Below are 8,858 nucleotides of genomic sequence, written 5' to 3'. Positions count from 1 at the left end.
AATTTTTGAAATGTTTATGATTTCTTTGGAAAATAGGAACATTTTTCATAAAATGAAAATATTTTCAAACTAACATGAACATTGTTGAAAAGAACATGAACATTTTTAAAACGTTTGTGAACAAATATTTTGGAAAGCCTAAACATTTTTAAAACTTATGCATTTTTTTTAATTGTGAATAGTTTTCTAAATTCCCAACCCTTTTACCATGTATGGAACTTTGTGAACATTTTAAAACAAGAATATTAAAAAAACAAAAATATTTTTTGAAAATCTGAACACTTAAAAAAAGTACAGCAGCTCTTATTTAAAAAAAGAAATCAAAAATTAAAAACAGAAGTAAAACAACAAGAAAAAGTGATACACCTGCTCCAAAACCTTCTGGGAGGTTTTTGAAACAAAATACAATTCAGACAGGAACCTAAGGTTCCTAAAACCGAGATAGTGTGGTACTAACTACCGCCAAATGTGCTGGGCCAGTGTACTCGCTCGATTGCTCTGCCGTGTGGGAAACAAATGAAATCACTAATTAATGAGCACTCTTTACAAAGGCCATTTCCACCTCCCGAGATTGCGACAAGTGGCGCATTGCATGTGCATCACGTGTCGCAATCTTAGAGTTTTCTTTTTTTTATTTGTTTATTCAAAAAAAATTATCTCTTAAACAGTGTGTCCAAATTTTAAATCATTTTCTATTGGATTCCACGCGTCGACATCGTCGAAAATAGATCTCATTTTGATATGTTTTGACGAATTATTTTTCAAAAAAAACTGAACGAAAAAATACGTACTGGGAGCACATTCTTTTTTTCCTTTCCGAAGAGGCGTAATTGTGCCTCTCATGAAAGAAAATCCGTGCCTTCACGATAAATAAATCTGTGCCTCTCATGAAAGAAAAAAAATATATGATTTTTCCTCATTTCCATGAGGCACGACCATAGCTCTCGCGAAATCAAATCCGTGCCTCCGAAGAAGTAAATATATGTCTCTCGCAGAAGAAAAAAAAAAGAAAATGTGTTTTTTCTTTTCATGAGAGGCACGACCGTGCCTCTCACGGAATAAAATCTGTGGTGCTATGAGAAATAAATTTGTGCCTCTCATTAAAGAAAAAATACGTTTTCCCCATTTTTGAGAGGCATGACCATGCATCTCGTGAAAGTAAATCTTGCATTCACGAGAAGTAAATATGTGCCTCTCACGAAAGAAAAAAAATAGAAAAATACATTTTTTTCTCTTTTCCGAGAGGCACACTCGCGAAAGTAAATATGTGTCTTCATAAAAAGTAAATATGTACCTTTCGCGGGAAAGAAACATGTTTTTTCCTTACATGATCGTGCCTCTCATAAGAAAAAACATATTTTTTCCCTTACCCGAGAGGCGCGACTGTGCCTCTCACATTGATAAATTCATGCCTACACGAGAAGTAAATTTGTCTCTTTCATGAAAGAAAAAACGTATTTTTCTCTTTTCCGAAAGGCATGACCGTGCCTCTTGTAGAAGCAAATCTGTACCTCCGCGAGAAGCAAATTTGTGCCTCTCATGGAAGGGAAAAAACATGTTTTTGATGTTTTTTATTTTTTTGTCCAAAACCTAAGAAAACCGGAAAAAATTCCAAAAATCATCTAAGACCCCAAAAATCATCTTTTCCCTCTTTCCCGAGAGCGTGACAAATAACGCGCTCCCAGCCCATGAAAATTGACCCTTGCGGGGCTCCGAAGAAATCCTTGCTGATTAGTTGCCCTCGGAAACAAAGGCAATGTGATGCAATGAGCGTCAATCAGGAATTGCGGCCACAAAGTTTGCAAACGCACACAGGGGACGGGGAGCGGATGAGGTAATTGGGCTAGCCCAATTATGTATATGGTAGCCTACATAAAACAGGTTGTTTGCTTTTCCTTTTAACTTGTTTTCCCCCCACCGAATTTTACCAGTTTTCTTTTTTTTCTATATTATTTTCTTTTCCTATTTCCCTTTTTATTTCTAAAAAATGTTAAAAAATAAAATTGTTAAAAATCTATAAAAATTAAAAATAACTTATAGAATTACTTTTTTCACAATTTCAAAAAAATATCTTTAAAATTTGTTCAAAATATTAAAAAAATCAAATTTTGAAAACATTCAAAACATGTTCCCAATTTTAATAATTTCTAAAAACATTCACATTTTTCAAGATATGTTCTCGAATTTTCAATAATCTAAAATATATTTTTGTAGACAATCTCATGAAGCTTATGTAACTCGTCACAATATTTACAAAGGCGAAAGTAAGATCACCGGGGATACCTAACCAAACATGAGGGCCAACCCCAGTGAGAGAGCATGCTTCACTAAATTGTGAGTCTTTGTATCCAGCCTCCTAATTCATGACTAGAAGGGCAACTAATAAAAAATCTAGAATGATCTAACATTTCTCAGATAATTGCGCCATATACAACCGTACTCTTCTGCTTGATATCATCAAATGACAATCTTGCAATCTGAAGCAACAAAAATTCTTCGCTCCTAGAAGTCATCTGCAAGGGCCAGCGCTTCTCGGAATGCAAAGGCTTCAAGTGTTGTGGGATCTAAATTTCCCACAAGAGAAATAGCTCAAGATCTAATATAAATACCCGATCGGTCTCTGCACACCGCGGCCACAACTGGTAATGATGCATACTGCAGTAGAGCAACATTGACATTTATTTCAACTATGTGTTGGGGTGGAGCAATCTGATGGTTCGGCCTTGCATTAGTATGACTGCCCATAATGTGAGTAACTTCAGCAGTAACATAAAGTCAAACTCAGCAAATTTGTTTATGTGACAATGATTTAACAAGGAGAGAGATGAATTCAATAACATAGCTAATTACATACTATGAGTACTCCCTTCATCTTAGTTTACAAGGCTTGCACGTGTATCTAGGTCATCAGTTTAACTTATATAAGATAAATTGTTTAATATAAAAATTATATCATTAGAAAATAGAATATCTAAAGTTTCTAATGACATATTTTTTGTACTACATGCCTCTTATTAAGTTGGTCAAATTAACGACCTAGATACACACGCAAGACTTGTAAACTAAGATAAAGGAAGTAATATTACACATACCAAGATAAGCTAAGTCTACAAGCTAATAAATAAAGCATTGCATGACAGCACACATATGTTACTCCCCACTATCTCTACTTCTAATGGAGCAGTTGGTAGTCTCGCTTCCAGGTTTTTTTTAGTCCCGCCTCCTATGATTTTTTTTGGTACATCCTCCCACCTTTGACTTAGCCACCACAAACCGAAAAAACCTCGTGCTGAGACCCCAACCCGCACCCATGCACGTACGACCGAAAAAAGACCTACGAAGGTTAACCAACAATAAAAGACCTACGAAAACTAACCAGCGACAAAAAAACCTAAACCTATCGCCCGCACGTACGAGGTGAAGGAGCGACGACCCCTGGATCTATTCGCGACGCGAACGCCGCCGCCTGGCAGATCCCAGGCGCTAGCCGCGGATCCCTTTGCCGGCTCCGAGGGGTCGTGGAGGCGACGCCGCCATCGTTGTGGACCTCTGGGTCGCCATCTGGACACCTCTGCTGAGGTACGCCTTCGCCTTCGCACGCCGCCGACCTCCCAGAGGAGACGCTGCCACGATCTGCGCTAAACCCTAGGCATCAACCACCATGCTCCCGTCCTCCGGTTCCTCCTGCGTTCGCCACCATGCGATCGCCTTCCTCCCTCAGGTTCATCTCCCCTCTTTTCTCTATTTGGTTCAAGACGGAGAGAATCAGATCAGGATAGAGAGATGGAGATGAGGATTGAGGCCATGGGATCCCTTTGTGATTGCAACTTATACATGAGCTCAGTTTAGACCCCTTTGCTAGAAAAAAGAATGCTGCATACAACAATGATCTTATCTAGATTAATGGTTCTCTGATTATTCTTTTGATTCTGAGTCATCAATGTGTTTTTATTGTAGGTTCTTGTACGGAACATACCACCAGACCCCGATGAATCAGATAGCAAGCCTGTGGAACATTTCTTCCTTGTCAATCATCCTGATCATCATCTGAAACATCAGGTAATCACTAAATTTTGGAACATCTCTCATTTGAAGAATCATCTGCAAATTCAAATGTAAGGAAGTGTGCAGTGCAAGCAATTATCTGGGTAAATCTATTTCTCAATTATGTATTTTTACCACTTCATCAGGAGTGTAAACTGATAGTATTTCCAACTACAAAGTGTTGGCTGCCCAGGAAGAAGGAAAGGTCAGTCCAGACATGACATTTAACTATAATAATGGAGGTACGTAGTGCCTACTGCTCCCTTGTCCCTTGCTACCGGTTGGGGATGCTCGGCTCGCCAGCGATGGGGATGCTCGGCGGGCAGTCCCTGCTCTCATTTTCCTCCAGCCTCTGGTAACCCTCCTCCTCACCTGCCTCGCTGAAGCGGGATTCACAGGTTAGTTTAGTTTGGAGGGATTTCCTGTGGTTGTGCGTGAATCCAGTGTTCACTGGGCTTGTATGTTTCATTCCTAATATGCTAGCTCCTGCCTAAACACGCATTAGAGAATCTCATGTATGTAACAGAAGATACACAAATGTGGTTTTCCAGGGAGCATCAGGTACATCTTATGTGGGGATGAACCATCAGCTAAAGGGAGTGATAGGAAAATATTTTGTTGAATGCAATGGGAAGGCGAAAAACGACACGCCTTGGCGAAGCAACTCTAAGATTCGGTAAGGCTAATCAAGTCTGCAATCAAATCCAAGAGCAGGGGCAGAGAAAAACATTAAAATACTTTTTAGGGCAGAGAAACGTTAAAATACTTTTTAGCTATTGATTGAAGTAACTGGTAATTAGTAGCAGGAGCAACAATTGTAGTAAGAACCTACCTAGGCATATTTTCTCTCTTTCCTATCACATGGCACATTGAATAACTTTATAGTACAAATACATTCACATATGTTATTTTAAATTATCATGTGATGGAGGTTCTCGTTATTTCGAATCTTTGGTCAGAACCTTCATTTTGTGTTATTAAATGCACATGGTATTCAGTTATCTCCATTATGGTGAGAAGACTTTGATCTTGATATATCAGATTTAAGCCTCCTACACCATAGGAGGTCCTCCTTTTGGTGATATTCACTCATATGTCATTCTAAATTATCATGTCATGGAGGTGATGGGTATTTCAAATCTTTGGTTGGAACCTTCATTTTGCGTTAAATTCACATGGTATTCAGTTATCTCCATTATTACCAATAGCAATGCACAAGCACTTTCTATTAAATGCACATGCTATTTTCTTTTGTATCATGTCATTTTGTGGTCATTAACAATCAGATGGATGAAATTGATCTTGTTTTGTGCATCATGGATTTTCCTCAACTGAATGAGTAGAAACATAAGTGTGTAATGTAGTAGCCCCTCTATTCCATTGTTATAAATATTATAGTTTTTCAATCTTCTGACCTGATCGTAACAGCTGTTTAAAAGGAAGTGATCACATCACTATTTAGATTTTACTTTTTTTGTATGCTTAAACATAAGATTAGTTTGTCCCCTTTCTTTTTACCCTTCATGCTAACATAATAAATACATATTTGAACTGAATCGGTTGTATTACATATGCCACGAAGGATGTCGCCGCTTGAAGCTCAATTTCCATCAGCCCCTCTTTTAATTCACTTGCATTGTTTCAGCTTTGCATTGTACTTCTTTGACGAATTACCTCATCCAATCGGCTTTAATTCGGAGCATCAGTCTTACTAATTATCATTGCCTTAACTTTTCATATGAACCTCTTACAGGAAACAAGGACTCCTATTTGTCTGTAGTACTGCCCATGAGACTCAACCTTGTTTTACCTTAATTATCATGGTGTGCCTGTTTTTAGAATAGCTCACCATTTTGTTAGTGGCAATAAAATGCATCTTTAGGCACACCTATAGCGCACATGTGATGATGTACAGATGAAAGAAAGATCTTAGAAGTTGAGAAGCCGAGAGCTGGAGGAATAAGGAGAAGCTAAAAAGACAGAAGAAGTCAGAGCATGTGGAGCTGTTGGGCAAGCAGAGTTCTATCTGGGTATTTAGGTAGATGAGGATAAAAGGGAAAAGGAAAATGTTGACGATATAGCTACTCAATGCTGAGAATGTTGCCTGCATACTTTGTTGCCTATATATCATTGGCTTTGTATTGATCCAGGCAAGAACAATCAGATGGAACAAGTTTGCTACGGGTGGGTGTGCATCAAGTTGCTTCGTTGCCGGCGGCGAGTAATCTCACACATGTTTATGGTGCATATGTACCGGAAAATTCAAATGGTACTACCCGATGTGCCTTTCATACGAAACAGTTTATGCTTATGGGTGTTCATCTTTGTTTCTGTATACAGCTTACGGCTTTTTTGTTGATCCCTTCCCTGTAGGTTCTGATCATACGTACGAGGGGAATCAGGTAGGGCTTGATGCGCCTTTCATACGAAATGTTGATGAGAATTACCCAAGTAGTCCAGGTATGAGGCTGTGCGGATATAGTAATCATAATTTTCAGTGGCATCAGCATGTTCTAATAAATAAGACGGGAAGTTCAGAATAATGTAACATCGGCATGTTCTAATAAATAAAATAAGAGAAGGTTGGGTATACTGAAGCAGACCCCTTATAATTATGAACGGTTTATAAAGTTGAAGGATGAAACTTGAACGAACACAATTCTGAGGTTTGTAAAGTGAAGCCAAAGACAAGTTCGAGGGGTAATGTGGACTTCTCTCAAACTATATTATTAGAGGACAATGAGGGTCTTGAAGACAATGAAAGTGATCAGTTTCTGCTGGTTTTGTTTTGTTGTAGGCGAAGTTCTTAATTATAATTATGAATGTGTTTGTTTTTCTTAAGGACGCAGTGACATGCAAGGCGAGGGAAATTGAAGCCAAAACATGCAGGACGGCCAGGAGTGTGCCATTTTTTCTATGACAGGTTAGTGATTTTATCCTTTTTGTATTTTTTACATTGCTAGGTACAGTAGTTTATATGAAATGATTTGTTAATGGTAGGGGGTGGTTCTTCAATCTTCAGGGAATCAAGTGGTAGCATCAAATACTGACATGCATGGAAGGTAGCAGTATATGTATTTGTAGCAAATCATCATCGCCCATAAATAAATCATCTCTTGCCCGCTTCCTCTGTCCGGTTGTCAACTCAAATTGCTTTGGTTCACAAGTTCGTTTCATCGTACATCTAGGTACACTAGAACTGAGAGACTACTTTCCTTGAATGGCTCATGCGAGTAAACTGACAATAGTATTCATCCAAGATGCAGTAGTATATGTATCTTCATAGAGATGTAGATGCATAGATAGTTCAATAGTGCACATGTTCATTGACAGGGATGTAGATGTAGTATACAACCGAGGTTACATTGACAAGTTGGTCCATGATGCTCCCAGGAAAAAGAAAATATGATATATTGTTTCACACTATCATCCATAGTGAAACTTGTATTTAATATTTCTTTGTTTTGCAATGCTGAATATTTTGGGAACACACAGTAAGATGTGATCTACGGATTCACCAAATCAGCTTGAACATTGTTATCATGCTTCGTATGATTTGGTAATGATTTCAGAACATGGAATGGGGCAAATAAAGTTGAAACCATGTACTGTTCCTCACAAAAAAAAACAGTTAATGTCGAGAGGTTTCATACTGACATTATTTCTTACCAACTAATGGTGCATTACTCCTGCCATGATAACAGCAGCTAACTACTCCATGATCACAGCAGTAAACATTGATAAGAGTACAAGCATTGGAGGAGTACTCACCACGTTCGAGGAAGTCGTCATCATGGTGGTGGTGGTCGAGGAAGTCGTAGGTGCTGGTGGCATCATCACGGAGCAGTTACCATCTTCTCCTCGACTTAAAATGTAGTACTCCATGTACTCCCACTTGTTAACTTTTTGAAATGCAGATCCACTCCAAGAATGTGCTCTGAAATGGAAGTAACATGGAGTATACTCTAAAAATCAGTATGGTTTGAGCCCACTAGATCAATCAAAGTTCTCCAGCATGATAAAAATAATACTACAGCATGAGTATTACAGCAGAATCAGTTTGGTTTGAGCCAAGCAAGAGTACTAAAATCCTGACAAAAAGAATACTACAACATGACAAACATGATTTCAGAGATGTTGATTTCAGTACTTACAACCCATTGATAAACATGATTTTCAGAAATGTTGATTTCAGTTAAACTACAATATTTACTCCAAGCAAATACTCTAAGAAACAATACTCATGTAGTACAAATACTCTAGGGGGAATGTACTCCTAAGTACTGAAAGTGTACTCCTATGAGTACTGATGATTTCAGAGATGTTGATTTCAGTACTTACAACCCATTGATAAACATGATTTTCAGAAATGTTGATTTCAGTTAAACTACAATATTTACTCCAAGCAAATACTGTAAGAAACAATACAAGTACTCCTACAGTACTGAAAGTACTCCTGTAGTACAAATACTCTAGGGGGAATGTACTCCTAAGTACTGAAAGTGTACTCCTGTGAGTACTGAGTTTACTAAATTCAGAGGCATCAAAATGCTCACACCCAAGTTCAGTCATCTACACATGGAGTAGTGCAACCGAGTGGTCTTTACCATGCCCGAATCGATGAGTGGTAGTGGCAGTAGCAGCCGCATTGTACAGGAGCAGCAGCAACCGCATTGTACAGGAGCAGCAGCAGCCTTTCCAATCTACTCCCGCGGCAGAGAGCAGTTCTTGACCACAGTACATCTACATCCATATTCCATCCACATCAACAATCACAATCACAATCAGCTCCAAAATCTCTCCTTGCCTTTCCC

This window comes from Triticum dicoccoides, chromosome 2A (assembly GCF_002162155.2).
Source record: "Triticum dicoccoides isolate Atlit2015 ecotype Zavitan chromosome 2A, WEW_v2.0, whole genome shotgun sequence".
Lineage (NCBI taxonomy): Eukaryota > Viridiplantae > Streptophyta > Magnoliopsida > Poales > Poaceae > Triticum > Triticum dicoccoides.
This window is presented reverse-complemented; position numbering follows the sequence as displayed.